A 16,705-nucleotide genomic window follows, 5' to 3' on the forward strand; every position below is an offset into this window, starting at 1 on the left:
AGAATGGCTCCCGCTGAGTTAAGGGAGTTAAAGGCCCAACTTCAAGAGTTGTTGAGCAAAGGCTTCATTAGACCAAGTGTATCCCCTTGGGGTGCTCCTGTTTTGTTTGTGAAGAAGAAGGATGGAAGCTTTCGGATGTGCATAGACTACAGACAACTGAATAAGGTGACGGTTAAGAAGAGGTATCCTCTTCCTCGCATTGATGATTTGTTTGATCAGTTACAAGGTGCTTGTACCTTCTCAAAAATCGACTTGAGATATGGTTATCATCAATTGAAAATACGGGCAGCAGATGTGCCCAAGACTGCTTTTCGGATCAGGTATGGGCATTATGAGTTCTTAGTAATGTCTTTTGGGCTTACGAATGCCCCTGCTACTTTCATGAGCTTGATAAATGGGATTTTTAAGCCATATCTGGATCTCTTTGTCATTGTATTCATTGATGATATACTGGTATACTCAAAGAGCAAGAAAGAACATGAGGAGCACTTGAGAATTGTGTTGGAAATGTTGAGGGAGAGAAAGCTTTATGCCAAATTCTCTAAGTGTGAGTTTTGGCTAGATTCAGTGTCCTTCTTAGGGCACGTAGTTTCTAAGGATGAAGTGATGGTGGATCCATCTAAGATTGAAACAGTGAGGAATTGGGAAAAACCTACTAATGTGTCAGAAGTAAGGAGCTTTGTTGGTTTAGCTAGCTACTACTGTCGATTTGTCAAGGGGTTCTCTTCTATTGCTTCCCAACTGACAAATTTGACTAAACAGAGTGTTCCATTTGTATGGTCGGACGAATGTGAAGAAAGTTTTCAGAAACTCAAGACTTTGTTGACTACTGCACCAATTCTCACCTTGCCAGTGGAAGGAAAGAACTTCGTTGTTTATTGTGATGCATCCTATTCTGGGTTGGGTGCAGTGCTAATGCAAGAGAAGAGTGTAATTGCTTATGCTTCGAGGCAATTAAAGGTGCATGAACGTAATTATCCTACACATGATTTGGAGTTGGCTGCGGTAGTGTTTGCATTAAAGCAATGGAGGCACTATCTATATGGAGTTAAGTGTGAAGTCTACACGGATCATCGTAGCCTACAGTATGTCTTTACTCAGAAAGATTTGAATTTAAGACAGAGAAGGTGGATGGAACTACTGAAGGATTATGACATCAATATCTTGTATCATCCGGGAAAAGCTAATGTTGTGGCAGATGCTTTAAGTAGAAAGGCAGGGAGCATGGGAAGTCTAGCCCACTTGCAAGTTTCAAGATGCCCATTGGCTAGAGAGGTACAGATTCTGGCTAATGACTTAATGAGGCTAGAAGTAAATGAGAAGGGAGGATTTTTGGCCAGTGTGGAGGCGAGATCTTCTTTTCTTGACAAGATCAAGGGAAAACAGTTTGATGATGAGAAACTAAGCCGAATCCGGGATATGGTGTTGCGAGGAGAGGCTAAAGAAGCAATAATGGATGAGAAAGGTGTTTTGACAATTAAGGGAAGGGTATGTGTGCCCCGTGTTGATGATTTGATTCACACTATTCTTACAGAGGCTCATAGTTCCGGATATTCTATATATCCTGGTGCAACCAAGATGTACCGTGACCTAAAACAATACTTTTGGTGGAGTAGAATGAAGCGCAACATTGTTGATTTTGTTGCCAAATGTCCAAATTGTCAGCAAGTAAAGTATGAACACCAGAGGCCCGAAGGAACACTTCAGAGAATGCCCATTCCTGAATGGAAGTGGGAGAGAATTGCAATGGACTTCGTGGTTGGTCTTCCAAAGACAATGGGTAAGTATGACTCTATTTGGGTTATTATTGATAGGTTAACTAAGTCTGCCCATTTCATTCTGGTCAAGGTGACTTACAATGCAGAAAAGTTAGCCAAACTCTACATCTCAGAAATTGTTCGATTGCATGGAGTTCCACTTTCCATCATATCAGATAAAGGTACGCAATTTACTTCGTTTGGAGAACATTGCATGCTGAATTAGGTACTAGGTTGGACCTTAGTACTGCATTTCACCCTCAGACCGATGGTCAGTCTGAGCAAACAATTCAGGTGTTGGAAGATATGCTTCGTGCATGTGTGATAGAATTTGGGGGTCATTGGGATAACTTCTTAACCTTAGCGGCGTTTTCATACAATAATAGCTATCAATCAAGTATTGATATGGCTCCTTTCGAAGCATTGTATGGGAGGAGATGTAGGTCTCCCATTGGTTGGTTTGATGCATTTGAGGTTAGACCATGGGGTACTGATATTTTGAGGGATTCATTAGAGAAGGTGAAATCTATTCAAGAAAAGCTTTTAGCGGCTCAAAGCAGGCAAAAGGAATATGCAGATCCAAAGGTTATAGACTTGGAGTTCATGGAGGGTGAGCAAATCTTGCTGAAGGTTTCGCCCATGAAAGGGGTGATGCGGTTTGAAAAAAGAGGTAAGTTAAGCCCGAGGTATATTGGACCATTTGAAGTACTTAAGCGAGTAGGGGAGGTGGCTTATGAATTAGCCTTTACCCCAGGACTGTCAGGAGTGCATTCGGTATTTCATGTGACTATGTTGAAAAGATACCATGGGGATGGGAACTACATTATTCGATGGGATTCAGTTCTGCTTAATGAGAATTTGACTTATGAGGAGGAGCCTGTTGCCATTCTAGATAGAGAAATTCGCAAGTTGAGATCAAGGGAGATTGCATCTATCAAAATTCAATGGAAGAATCGACCAGTTGAAGAGTCCACTTGGGAGAAGGAGGCTGATATGCGAGAAAGATACCCACACCTGTTTACATATTCAGGTACTCCTTTTCGCCCTTGTTTTTCTTCTTGTGATCGTTCAGGGACGAACGATGGGTAAATTGGTATCTATTGTAACGACCTGTTAGTCGTTTACAGCAGTATAGTTTATTTTTCATAATGACAGTCTGAGTTGACGGATCCCACGACGGACCGTCATGGGCATGACGGACCGTCAAGGGTGTGTCGTTCCAAAACACTTAGAATTCTGATAAATTGGGTACTAAGAACAACTCTCTGAACTTCGCGACGACATGGCAGGACGGACCGTCGTGGACACGACGGACCGTCACAGACCCTTGGTAAAAATCTAGTCTCTGAACTCTGCGACAGAAGCAGCAGGACGGAACGTCGCAGTCACGACGGCCCGTCACAGACTGCATAATCCCAGGCTGGGTCGGATTTCTGTTAATTGTTTTAAAGGGCATTTTGGACTATTCCTGCTTATAGTTATAAAGCTAGTGGTTGAATATTAATAATCCAATTTCTTGAGGGTTAAAGGAGATAACCTTAAATTAATTAGTGGGTTACTTTTGTCATCTTTTATACTTAATAATATGATAATTAGGGTAAAAGAAAAAGGGTTTGAATAAGAAAAAGAGAAAGAACAGAAAGAGGGAGAAACAATCGAGAGAGAGAGGAACGAAGAAGAAAGCAAAGATTTTGAGGATTGGCTTGCTTGATCACAATTCTTCGGTGGAGGTAGGTTATGGTTTATGTTATTTCATAGTAAAATCTAATAGCGAATGATATGTATTGGGTAGTATTGTAAACCCTTCTATATGCTCAATTGTGTGCTTGCATGATGTGATTATGTAATTGTGATGGGTTGGAATGATAAGGTTGTGAAGCTTAAACCTAAAACCGTCTTTGTTAATGATGATGCCTTGGTATAAAAGAAGGCTTGATGAACTAAAAAAGAATGGGGTTAGGGGATCGGGTGTCACGAGCCGACACGTAGTATTAAGGGGATCGGGTGTCAGAACCGACACGTAGTATTAGGGGGATCGGGTGTCATGAACCGACACGTAGTATTAGGGGGATCGGGTGTCACGAACTGACACGTAGAATTAGGGAGATCGGGTGTCACGAACCGACACGTAGTATTAGGGGATCGGAGTGTCACGTTCCGACACAATAGGAATAAAGAGAGTAAATCTTGAATTATGGTAATATACTCAGATTTAATGAACCTATTTCCAAAATGAGTATGGTATGGAGGCTTGCGTCCTCATGGGTGTACTTGGCGTACTTAATAATGATTATAGTACTTGTTGTTGCTACCTGTTAAGTATTGTAGTTGATTTTATGATATTATTTGATATATACTATTTTCTATTTTGAGTTGGCCAATGATATCTACTCAGTACTCGTGTTTTGTACTGACCCCTACTTATATGTTTTCTTCTTGTTCATTGTGGAGTGCAGCAAACGTACCGTCGTCTTCAACCCAAACGCAATTCTAGCCAGTCTTCATCACACCAGATTTCAAGGTGAGCTAAAGCTTCTAGCTTGGACTGGATCTTCTTCTTCATGTCTTGATGCCTTGAAGTTCTGGCATAGACTAGCTATTATTTATGTTTAGTTTCTTAGATACTCTTAGCTTTAGTAATTTGAGGATAGATGTTCTTGTGATGATGACTTCCAGATTTTGGGGATAATGATAAGTTTTGAGTTTTAGAAGTTGATTATTGATTTTGTTAATGAGTTTTAAGTCTTCCGCATTGTTTTTCTATTTATTATGTTTGAAAATGTTGGGGTTTAGATTGGTTGGTTCGCTCACATAGGAGGATAAGTGTGGGTGCCACTCACGACGCATTTTGGGTCGTGACAGAAAAGAAGAGTGCAGTTATTTTCTTTGGTAAACAAATAGACTGACAGAAGATTGCATGTTAGGGATGGGACGTGATGTAGCGTGGACAATGAGAAAGTACCTGTGGGGGTGTAAACATAGCCAAAACCTGTATTGGAGATGGTTAAAGATTGGTCATTCCTACAGTGATTGTGCCGGCGCCGCAATAGGAAATCGGATTATGGAGTTGAGAGTAATCAGGCGTCACGTGAGAATTTGCACCAGTATCCAGATACCAATCACTTGAAGAGTTGCTTGTAGATGTATGCATCGCACGAGTGCTCGCCGGTTAGACCACAAATTTTAAAAAAAAATAATAACTCTTCAACTTCAAATCAAGTACTCAAACTACACCAAATAAATTGGACATCAGATGTAATATATAAACGTATGTTTGGACTAATTTTGCCCATTAGATACACCCTTCAATCTTAACCCCTAAATATCCTTCACATTCACATCCAAGTTTTACTTTTATTCGGTAATCAAAAGCTTCTAGCCCGTACTACATGTTGAATTTTCATTGCAAGTTCTACAAGAAACTTTAACCAAATAGGATATTCATAGCCATATTAAAACTGAAATGTATAATACGTATTATACTCATACTGATGTTAGATATAAGTTAAAGAAACAATAGAAATTCACTACCTTTTATTTCTGAATTTGAAATACATAAAGAAGATTTTGGCTTTCCAATCCTTTTTTATCAATTTTATTTATGCTCTCTAATAGGAAAAGAAGGTTGTAATTTACGCCCCAAAAATAGAGAAAAAGGGTTTGGAGGGATATTTTTCATTAATTCTTTTACATTTGTTTTCCCTCCTCATTATCATAAAAAAAGAACCTTTGGTTTTAATTTTGTTTAGGTACTAACTATTATACTACTATCTTTGATATACAATCACATTTACTCATTTTATTTAAACCTTATTAAATTATTATATATCAATCCATTTGTTCACTTTTACTTGTCATAACTTGACTTGATAATATATTAAGAAAATAATTAGTGATATATGTATTTTACCAAACTATTGCTATTAAATGATGTCTTGAGAAATAATTTGAAAAAGGGAAAAGGCTCAAATAAGCCATTGAACTTTCAGAAAAGGCTCATTTATGTCATCAGTTAAAAGTTTGGCTCATTTATGTTATTACCATTAAGAAAAGGCTCATTCACGCCATTATTTTTTATAAATGGTTTTATAAAATCATTTTTGACATGTGGCAAATTATGATTCGGCCTTGTCATCAATTTTTTTAATTAAAAAAATCATAATTCTGGAAAAAATTGAATTATTTTTTTTGATTTTTTAATTAATAAATTGATGATGTGGCCGAATTATAATTGGCCACATCATCAATTTTCTTAATAAAAAATCAAAATTTTGAATAAGAATTGAATTATTTTTCTTTTGAATTTTTTTATTAAAAAATTTTATGACGTAGCCGAATTATAATTGGTCACGTGTCAAAGATGGTTTTGCAAAATCACCGTTAAAAAATAATGACATGAATGAGCCTATTCTTTAACGATAATGGCATAAATAAGCATTTTCTGAAAGTTCAATGACATATTTGAGTCTTTTTCCGTTGAAAAATAGTTATTTGATGTTGAGGCTAATATATGAAAAAAATTGTTCCCTTTTTTGATATATCAAAGGTGACAAGTAATAATAAAAATTTATTTTAGGAATAAGTGATAAGTAAAAGTGAACGGATGAAGTATTATTTAAAATTAATTACATATAAATAAGGGTATGCATACACTCAAATCAACTATATTCAATTATTATATTCTTAGGTCAACAAGTTATAATTATATTTTTAAACATTATTAATAAATTTAAACTAATAGTATATCACAAAGATATCATAAATATACATTAAGTTTGAGTAAACCTAAAATTCTCAAAATACTTATTATTGAATATAATGAACTATTTATTTAAATTATAATTGAAACTCACAAGTAAGATTCTTTGAAATTTAATTGAAATGAATGATGATCAACTATAATTAAATTAGAGCGGTAATTGTATTATTTCAGAAGATTATAAGTGAGTCAAATCATAATTCTCAGAACACTAGACCAGGATAAAACTTAAGTGTGACTTATTAAAGTTTTTCTAAGTTTGATATAATTAGTTAATTAACATAAATATAATCATATATTTATTTAATTTATATCTGAAACTTACGAGTAAGACATTGTAAAATTTAATTAATCGAATGATATGTTTAACAAAATGAATTACGAAGAAATTTTTTTGAAAAAATAATAATTTTGGAAGCACTTGTTCAAGATGGAGCTTTATCGAAACTTGGTAAGTATCTTTTCTTAAGTTTGATAAATTTATTTAATAAAAATTGTTAGATATAATTACCTATTTATTAAAATTATGCCTATAAAATCAAATTGAATTGTGAATACCTTTATTTACACTAGATTGATGGATAATGTTCTCATGATTCTTGTTCAAGTCAAATAACAATTCTAAAATCACTTAACCCGAGTTGACTTGTTAAAGTTTTCTTTAAATATTCTATAATTAATTAATCAAAGTTAATATAATCAGTTATTTATTGTAATTCAATCATATATAAAATTAAAGGTATCGAGTGATTAACGTATCTAATTACAATAGGTCGATAAATGTATTACTTTAATGGAACACCAATAATAATTATGGAAGCACTTGATCACGATTAATTTTAAGGTGAGACTTCGTGAAGTTTTGTTTAAATTTGATATGACTAATTAATTAAAATCAATAAAATATAATTTCCTATTTATTTGAACTATATTTGAATTTACAAATAAGACTCTATAAAATTGATATGACTAATTAATTAAAATCAAGTAAGATGTATTTTGGCGTTGCTAAAGATTACTAATGCTGCAATACTTTTAATCCGTGGTAAGAAATAACTTTAAGCTACAAAATTTTAATACAATAATATTTTTGTGGCTATATCATCTCGTTATGACAAATAATTATATAGTCATGTTTTTTTGTAGGCAAAACAAATATTTACTTAGCCATAATATTTTATTTTTAAAAAAAAACTTTTATGGATAAAATAATTTCATTGATACCAAAAAAGGTCAATGTGTAACCCAAAGAATAAGTAACCGAATTTTATTAAAACAGTAAAGCTATATCATTACCTTTAGCCACATATTTTAACAACTTGAACCAAAAATATTTATTTAGCTATAATAATTTATTTTAAATAATTTATTGTGGCGAAAAAGTTATTATTACTATAGTAAATTTCAACTCGTGGCAAACATTGATCATTATGTAAAAACTTGTAGAAAGCAGAAGAGGGTTGTTCTGAAAATTTTCTCTGTCTTTCTTCTGTGCCAAGAGTGGCAATATATATAAATATAAGAATGCAAAGAAAAGAAAAGGAAAACTTTCTATTTGTACAGATGGCCTTATTCTATTTGATGTGGTCTAACAAACCTGTCAGTAGATAAATAAACAAGGAAAGAAAATACATATATATGACATCAATAAATTTGAATTGAGTGACATCAGCAATTCTTATTGTGGACGTTTTCTTTCTTCTTTCTTCTTATTTTCCATCTCTAAATCAATATGCTGATCTGATAAATTATTTCCAACATCCCCCCTCAAGTTGGAGGGTGTAGAAGAAGAAACCCCCAACTTGAATAGAGAGGAAAGATGAGTCGAGTCAGACAAGGACTTGGTGAACACATCAGCAAGTTGAGCAATGGATGGCACAAAAGAAAGGGAAATGATACCTGCAAGGTATTGTTGTCGAACAAAATGACAATCAAGTTCAACGTGTTTATTGCGTTCGTGAAAGACAGGATTTTTGGCAATATAAATGGCAGCTTGGCTATCGGAGTGTAGAGGCACAGGTAGACAAGGTTCAACGGAATGATCAGTGAGAAGGCGAATAAGCCAAGTAATTTCAGCAACAACCCGACGCATTGACCTATATTCGGCCTCAGCTGATGATAAGGAAACCAAAGATTGTTTCTTGGACTTCCAAGAGATAGGAGAACCTCCCAAAGTGATGTAGAAACCACTAATGGATTTGCGAGAATCAGGACAACGACCCCAATCAGAATCACAAAAAGCAATTAAATCAAAAGAAGGAGAGGAAGAGAGAAAGATACCCAAACCAGGGTCAAGAAGAAGGTATCGCGGGCAACGAAGAGCAGAATCAAGATGTGCCTGCCGAGGGGCCTGCATATATTGGCGCAAGTGTTAAACAGCAAAAGAGAGATCAGGACGAGAATGAGTGAGATAATTCAATTTCCCAAGAATCTTTCGATAGGAAGTGGGATCAGAAATTAAGACACCTTCATCAGCTGACAGAGGACATGACGGATCAAGGGGGGAATAGACTGGTTTTAAATCCATACAATTGAACTCCTGTAACATATCCATGGTGAACTTTCTTTGACTTAAAATTATCCCCTGTGGTTCGCGGATGATTTCTAAGCCAAGAAAGTAGTGAACCTGTCCTAAATCTTTTATCTTGAACTCAGAATGTAAGAAAGCTTTGATAGATTGACATTCTGTAGGATCATCACAAGTGAGGAGAATGTTATCCACATAAACTGCTATGATGGAAGTGCTGTGAGGAGACTTCTTGTAAAACAAAGAGTAGTCATTGAGAGAGTGGTTGTACCCTTTAAAATGAAGAGCTGCAGTGAGGCGTGCATACCATTGGCGAGAAGCCTGTCGCAAACCATATAAGGATTTCTTGAGTTTACAAACATGATTAGGAGACTGAGGTGTCAGACCAGGAGGCAGCCTCATATATACCTCTTCATGAAGTTCTCCATGTAAAAACGCATTGTTTACGTCAAGTTGAGAAATACCCCAACCTTTCTTCACCGCAATACTTAACAAACAACGGATGGTTGTCATTTTCACTACCGGAGAGTATGTTTCAGTAAAATCGATTCCTTCTCGCTGGATATCCCCCTGTAACACATAACGAGCTTTAAATCTTTCGACTGAACCATCCCGTTTATGTTTGACCTTGTATACCCACTTACAAGGTACGACCTTTCTATCCAAAGGTAAATCCACAATCTCCCAAGTATTATTGGATTTAAGGGCAACGAGTTCTTCAGCCATTGCTTCCTGCCAAGCAGGATGTAAAGATGCTTGAGAATAGGAGGTAGGATCAGATATGTAGGAAGTTGAGGTAAGGAGAGATTGATTTGAGTGTGATAGTGCAGTAAAGGAGACTGTTTGAGGAGAGATTGGGGAAGCAAAACAAGAGTCGGTCAAATCAGTCAAGACGACGGAGTTACAAACATAATCGGCTAGGTGTTAGGTATTTGATGACTTCGAGTAGACCTCCTTATAGGGATAGGAATGGGGGTGGTAGATGGAACAGTAATGGGAGAAGAAGAGTGAACAGGAGTAGGAGGAGGAGAGACGATATGATCAATTGGATTGGTCGAGGAAGGAGAAGAGGAAGGAGAAGTAGGAGAAAGGGAATCAGAATGTCCAAAATCAGTAGGAAAATTAAAAGGAGTGAAATAAGGCAAAGGAGAATCTGTGGAAACAGGACGAATATCTGAGGAGAAGGGAAAAATTGTTTCATGGAAAACAACATCCCTAGATGTGAGGATTTTCTTGGAGTTAAGGTCAAGCACCTTGTACCCTTTCTTGTCGAAAGTGTACCCCAGAAAAGCACACTTGAGTGACCTCGGATCTAGCTTGCTTCTCTGTAAGAAATGGGTAGAAACATAACAAAGACAACCAAAAGATTTTAGTGTGGTATAAGATGGAGGATGACCAAATAATAGTTCATAAGGGGTCTTCATATTGAGAACTTTATAAGAAAAGTGGCATGCATAAGACATTCCCCCCAATATTGTGTAGGCAAATTTGATTGAAATAATAAGGCTCGACAAGTTTCTAATAAATGCCGATGTTTTCACTCGACAACACCATTTTACTGGGGGGAAGAGAAGCAACTGGTTTGGTGAATTATTCCCTTTTCAGCAAGAAACAGAGAAGTTTCTTTACTGCTTCCTAGTTCCAACGCGTTATCAGATCTAAGAATTTTAACTGTGGTTTGAAACTGTCGTTCTATCATTGCAAAGAAATGTTTGAGTATTGTGGAAGCATTTGCTTTAGTGCTCAAGAGGAAAGTCCAAGTACCCCTGCTGAAATCATCCACAATCGTTAGAAAGTATTTGAAACCATTATGAGTAGGGGTTTTATATGGCCCCCATGTATCCACATGAATGAGGTCAAAAATCTTCTTGGAGGAGATAGAGCTAGAAGGAAAAGTTGTTCGCGTTTGTCTAGACTTGGCACATATATCACAAATACGAGATGAATCGGGGAAAATAGAGGCAATGTTAGGAATAAATTTCATATTAGAAAAAGGGAGATGCCCCAATCTGTTGTGCCAAAGGGTTACATCAGAATTGACACTAGCTAGAACTGGAACAAACTTTGACCATTGATTGATAAGCTGATTACATAAAGAAAAAGCAAAAATCCTATTTGAACTAAGATCTTGAGCTCTAGGCTTGATCTGTTTGCTGGTATGAAGAAGATAGAGGCCTTTGCTGACTCTACCAAGAACCAGTGGCCTCTTCATTGAAGGGGCCTGCAAAATAACGTGAAGAGACGAGAAGATCATAATAGAGTTGAACTGGGCACATAACTTGTGTACTGATAGCAAGTTATATTTGAAACTAGGCACAAATAACACATGATGCAGAGTGTAATCAGGTAAAATAGTCACAAAACCAGTTTGAAAAACTTTAACATTGAGAAGATTAGGCAGATTAATGAGGATCGGTTTAGAAAGCGTTTGTATATTGAATAACAAAGTTGGATCTGAGGTTATATGATCAGAAGCCCCAGAATCCAAGATCCATGAAATATGTCCAATAGAAACACTGAGATAAGAGTTTGTATAGGGGAAAGTATCAGAAATACCAGCACAATTAGCAATGACATTGTCTGAAGTAACAAGTTCCCCTTGAGATCCTATCTTCACATGCTGCAAAAGTTGACAAAGGTTGAGATATTGATCTTGTGTCATGGCCTTGTCCCCTGAGTTGTTAGATTGAGAGTCACCTTCCTCAGTAGAAAGAGCAGCATTGCTCCTTGCTGTCGTCCCAAATTTCTTAGATTTGGTGAACTTAAAATCTGCAGGAAAACCAATCAGCCTATAAAAATTATCGACTACATGATTGTTCTTCTTGCAATAGGTACAAAACAATGATCCTTTGTTGTGATCAGTGAAAACCCTTTTTTCAGGGTAAGATCGAGGAGCAGTGAACTGTTGTTTAGCAGAAAAGAAAGCTGCCTCTGATTGTTGACCATGGACCTGTACCTCTCTTTGCTTTTCATCACAAATAAGCAAACAGTAGGCAAGATTGACAGAAGGAAGAGAGAGAGATCATCAACAAATTGCTCCGTGGTCCAGAGTAAGCATCACTTAGCCCCATAAGGAACTGTATTAGCCTGCTATCCTACTGAGATTTAGATGTCTTTTGTTTTCCTCCACACGAGCAATCACAGGTACAAAGGAAGCAAGTATACAAGCTATCAAGCTCATCCCAAAGCCTTTTCAACCTAGTGTAGTAAGCAGCTATGTCAAGATTACCTTGAGTCAATTCGCTGATCTGTTTTTGCAGTTGATAAAGTTGAGGTCCATTCGTCTGACCAAACCTTTCCTCCAGCTCAATCCATATATCCCTAGCAGTCTTGGCGTATAACACACTCTCTGCTATTTCCCGTGAGAGTGCATTGAGCAACCAGGAAATCACCATGTCATTGCAACGACTCCAAGGTTTGTAGCTTTCAGATGAGATCTTGGGTTCACAAATGGATCCATCTATGAATCCTAACTTATTTTTAGTAGATAAGGCAATAAGAAAGCCTCTTCTCCATCTTGCAAAGCCTTGACCTGTGAAAGGAGAGTGCACCAGCATCATACCCGGTGCATCAGAAGAGTGTAGAAAGAAAGGGTGTGAAGAATCACTGCCTAATTTCAAAATATCAGTGGAAGAACCACCACCAGATCCAATTGTAGGAACCGGGGTAGCTTCATCCAAGGTAGGAGAGTTTAAATCCTCCATTGCAAATGAGAATGAAGTAGAAGCGAGGGAGTAATATGAGCTTCAAAGCTCTGATACCATGTAAAAACTTGTAGAAAGCAGAAGAGGGTTGTTTTGAAAATTTTCTCTGTATTTCTTTTGTGCCAAGAGTGGCAATATAAATACATATAAGAATGCAAAGAAAAGAAAAGGAAAACTTTCTATTTGTACAGATGGCCTTATTCTATTTGATGTGGTCTAACAAACCTATCAGTAAATAAATAAACAAGGAAAGAAAATACATATATATGACATCAATAAATTTGAATTGAGTGACATCAACAATTCTTGTTGTGGACGTTTTCTTTCTTCTTTCTTCTTATTTTCCATCTCTAAATCAATATGCTGATCTGATAAATTATTTCCAACACATTAGCTACAAAATTTTACTATAGCAAAATACTTAGGGCTATATCGATCAACTATTGCCACAAATTTTTATAACTTGAAGCAAAAGTGTATTTATTAACTAGAATAACTTTTATTATGTGACAAAAACTTTTTACCAGCTACTAAATTAAATTGTAGCAATAAAGTTGTAGCTATTTATATAGTTATTGCCACAATTATTAGCAACTAGTGAATTTAGTTGCGGTTCGGGCTATCATAAATAACTCGTTTAATTTGTCAAAAAAAGAATTAAAATAGTACGGCTAAAAGTTTTTTGAAGGTTCTTTATTGTGTTTAATCCAAATATATCATATGTGAAGTCTTAATCAAGTCTATATACTATTTAATTTTTTATATCTTTGTAATTTTAAATCGATTAAGCTAAGAGTTTACCTTCAATGATCCGACCTATAATTTTATTGGATATGTGTATCCCATGCTTTTATAATTTTATACAATTTTTAAATCAATCTTTTATCTTTCATATGTTTTTTTTGTTTTGTTTGTATCTTTCTCACAAAAATAAAGAATTTAAATTAAAAAAACTTGTAAATTTTGAAAGCTCAGAACATCAAAATGTCATTATTCTCCTTGTTCATCAAATAAAAGTAAGTTGTTCAAATATGATCAATTATAGTTTTATAAAATTAGTATTTTCCTCCAGATATTGTAGGCTTTTACTACTTTCTTTTTTAATGTTCATATCTTCGAAAATTGTTATCCTTTCTTCAGTAATGATGAATAAACTCTCCTTTCCCCTTTCACAAATTTTAGCTTGTGAAATATTTTGTAAATAATTTTCTATCTTCACTAATTTTACTACAAATATAATGTACTTATAAATTTAAAAAAAATGAGATATATATAACACCAATTACATAAAGAATGTAAAATATTTGAAAAAATTATTATTTGAAATATTCTCTTTATACTTTATCAAAATGCATATAACAAAATTGAGAATTTTTTAAAAGTTAAACTTTATCAAAATCCCCAGAGCAAGAAAGATGAGTCCTTTTTTATACTTTTTTTAATATAAAAAAGTTTATTATTGTAGCATATGCATGCATACACATTATATATATTATTTATTTTGAGATGAGGAAAATATCAAATTTTATTAACTTGTCATGTTCATTCAAAGCATGAAGATAATCATACTTTGTCAATGTCTTTTTATTTTTTCAATTTATAAATTATATATGATTTAGTAAATCATGCTTATTTCTATTAAAGTTGGAATATTATCCTGTCAAATAAATGTGAGATTAGTATATTTGAATTAATGTTATAATCATAAATTTTATGACATCTTAAAAGAGTAAAAGAGAATAGTAACAAAATATGTATATACTATTAATGATAGTGTGTTCATCAAATTTGAACTTCAATTCATAAATACTGTAATATGTTTGTCTTATCTTTCACCATAAACAATAAAAATTATTCACATAAAACATATGAAGAATGAAAAGTATGAAAAAATCACCAACTATAATGAAGAAAATAACACAGACGGAAAATAAAGAAGGAAAAACACTATAAATAAGAGATATCAACTAAACTAAAACAAAACAAATAGTATTACCTATGAAGTTTGAATTTTGAATTTTAATTCTCACAAAAACATAAGCATATCTTCATATTATCTTTCATACTGTAAACAAAAAAAGTTAATCACAAATAATCTAAATATTATAAAATTAGGCATAACAAAATTATGTATTTGAGTGTAAATATAATCAAAAAAGAAAGAAATTCTTACCATTGGCGCGGATGATATGCTTTTAGTATTTATAATAATCAATAAATGTGTAACTTGATTGAATAGTATGAATTAAAAAATAAAATAGTAATAAGTAAGATTGTAACTTACATCGCTATTAAGTGACTTAATTGTAATATAATAATATCTTTAAGAAGGAATAGAGAAAGGTTTAGGAAAAGGTGATAAATAATGATGGTAGTGGACAGTGGGCAGAGTTTTTAACGTATGTTTTGGGCTGCATTTACCGTGATATTTTAACTCCATTTTTTAAGGGAGTAAATCAGAACTAGTTAAAAAAAAGAAGAGAAAACATATAATTGCAAATGTTGGACATTGGAGGGTGCCACATCAGCGATTCAAGATTCTGCTTTATATTATTATATAAATTATAACAAAAATGAAGATCTAGCTTCGCCAAATTCATTTTTGTGGCTAAGAAAATTTATTGAATTTTTAAAAAGCTATGAAACTAAAATTTGTGTACCTATTACTAAATAATAGCCACAATTTTTGAATTTTTAACTTTACTTTTGTAGCTAAAACTAGATTGTGTTGTAGTGAATGCTTTTTGACGCAGAAGATGGAGCTTAAATTTTCAAGATTTGGAGTAAGGCAAGCAACGCGCGGCCATTATCAAATTTGGTCAGTCAGAATTTCTTCTTCATTTTTCATCTCTAAACCCTCCAGACTTCCACAACTCTTTCCCCAAATACTTAGGACTGTAATTACACCTTTTTAGGTCATAATCCGTTAGGTTAGGATCTATCTTATGTCATAGAGTTGGGTGTTTCAATACCCCCCCCCCAGAAACATTTGTCCACGCATAACACCTTAAACCTTTATACGGGAAAAAGAAATAGACTCAAGACTAACAGCCAACAACAAGCAATATCAAATGAGTCACAACTCATAGGAGGAATTCTCAACTATTTTCAACAGATAATCATAGCATCAAAAATATGAACTTAATCCACAACTCATTACATACAAAAGCTCATTATTTTATATCAGTTAAGGAGGAACTGCCTTCTCCATTTCATCATGAGCTCAATGTGAACGGTAAAGCATGAACATGCTAATTTCTTGTCAAAACAACATCAAGCATGCTTAATATAACTCTCATGAGGACAATAAAATACAATACATATAAGTGCAAGTCAACCATGAGGAACATAATTCATGAAAACTCAATTTAAGCATAAATTTCTTCAATAATATGCACATATTAGAAAACCATGTTATGTTCAAGGTTATTCATAATTCTCATTTATGAGAAACAACTAACCTTAACTTTGGCTAGGAGTGAGAGGAAAACAATAAGGATAGAGGGACTTCATGTCGGCCTCGGCCTCCCTTGTTGTGCCCTCAACTAGATGGTTTCTTCAGAGGACTTTTACGGAGGCAGACTGTTTATTCCCTAATATCTTAACTTAATGATCTAAGATCTCAACCGGAACATATTCATAAAATATTTTCTCATTCACCCCTACACCTTTTAAAAGGAGAATAGACACCGGGTAACCTATACATTTTTTGAGCATAGAAACATGGAACATCGGGTGAATCGGGGCCAATTCATTGGTCAATTTTAACTGATAAGCAGCTTTCCCAATTCTCTTCGAAACTTTGTAAGGGCCCACATACTGGGGACTAAATTTCCCTTTTTTACAAACCTCATCACCCTTTCATGGGTGAGATTTGCAAGTAGACTCAATCACCTACTTAAAACTCAAGGTCCCTTCTTTTATTATCGGCACAAGACATTTGTCGACTTTGGGCCAT

Source organism: Solanum lycopersicum, chromosome 8 (assembly GCF_036512215.1).
Source record: "Solanum lycopersicum chromosome 8, SLM_r2.1".
Lineage (NCBI taxonomy): Eukaryota > Viridiplantae > Streptophyta > Magnoliopsida > Solanales > Solanaceae > Solanum > Solanum lycopersicum.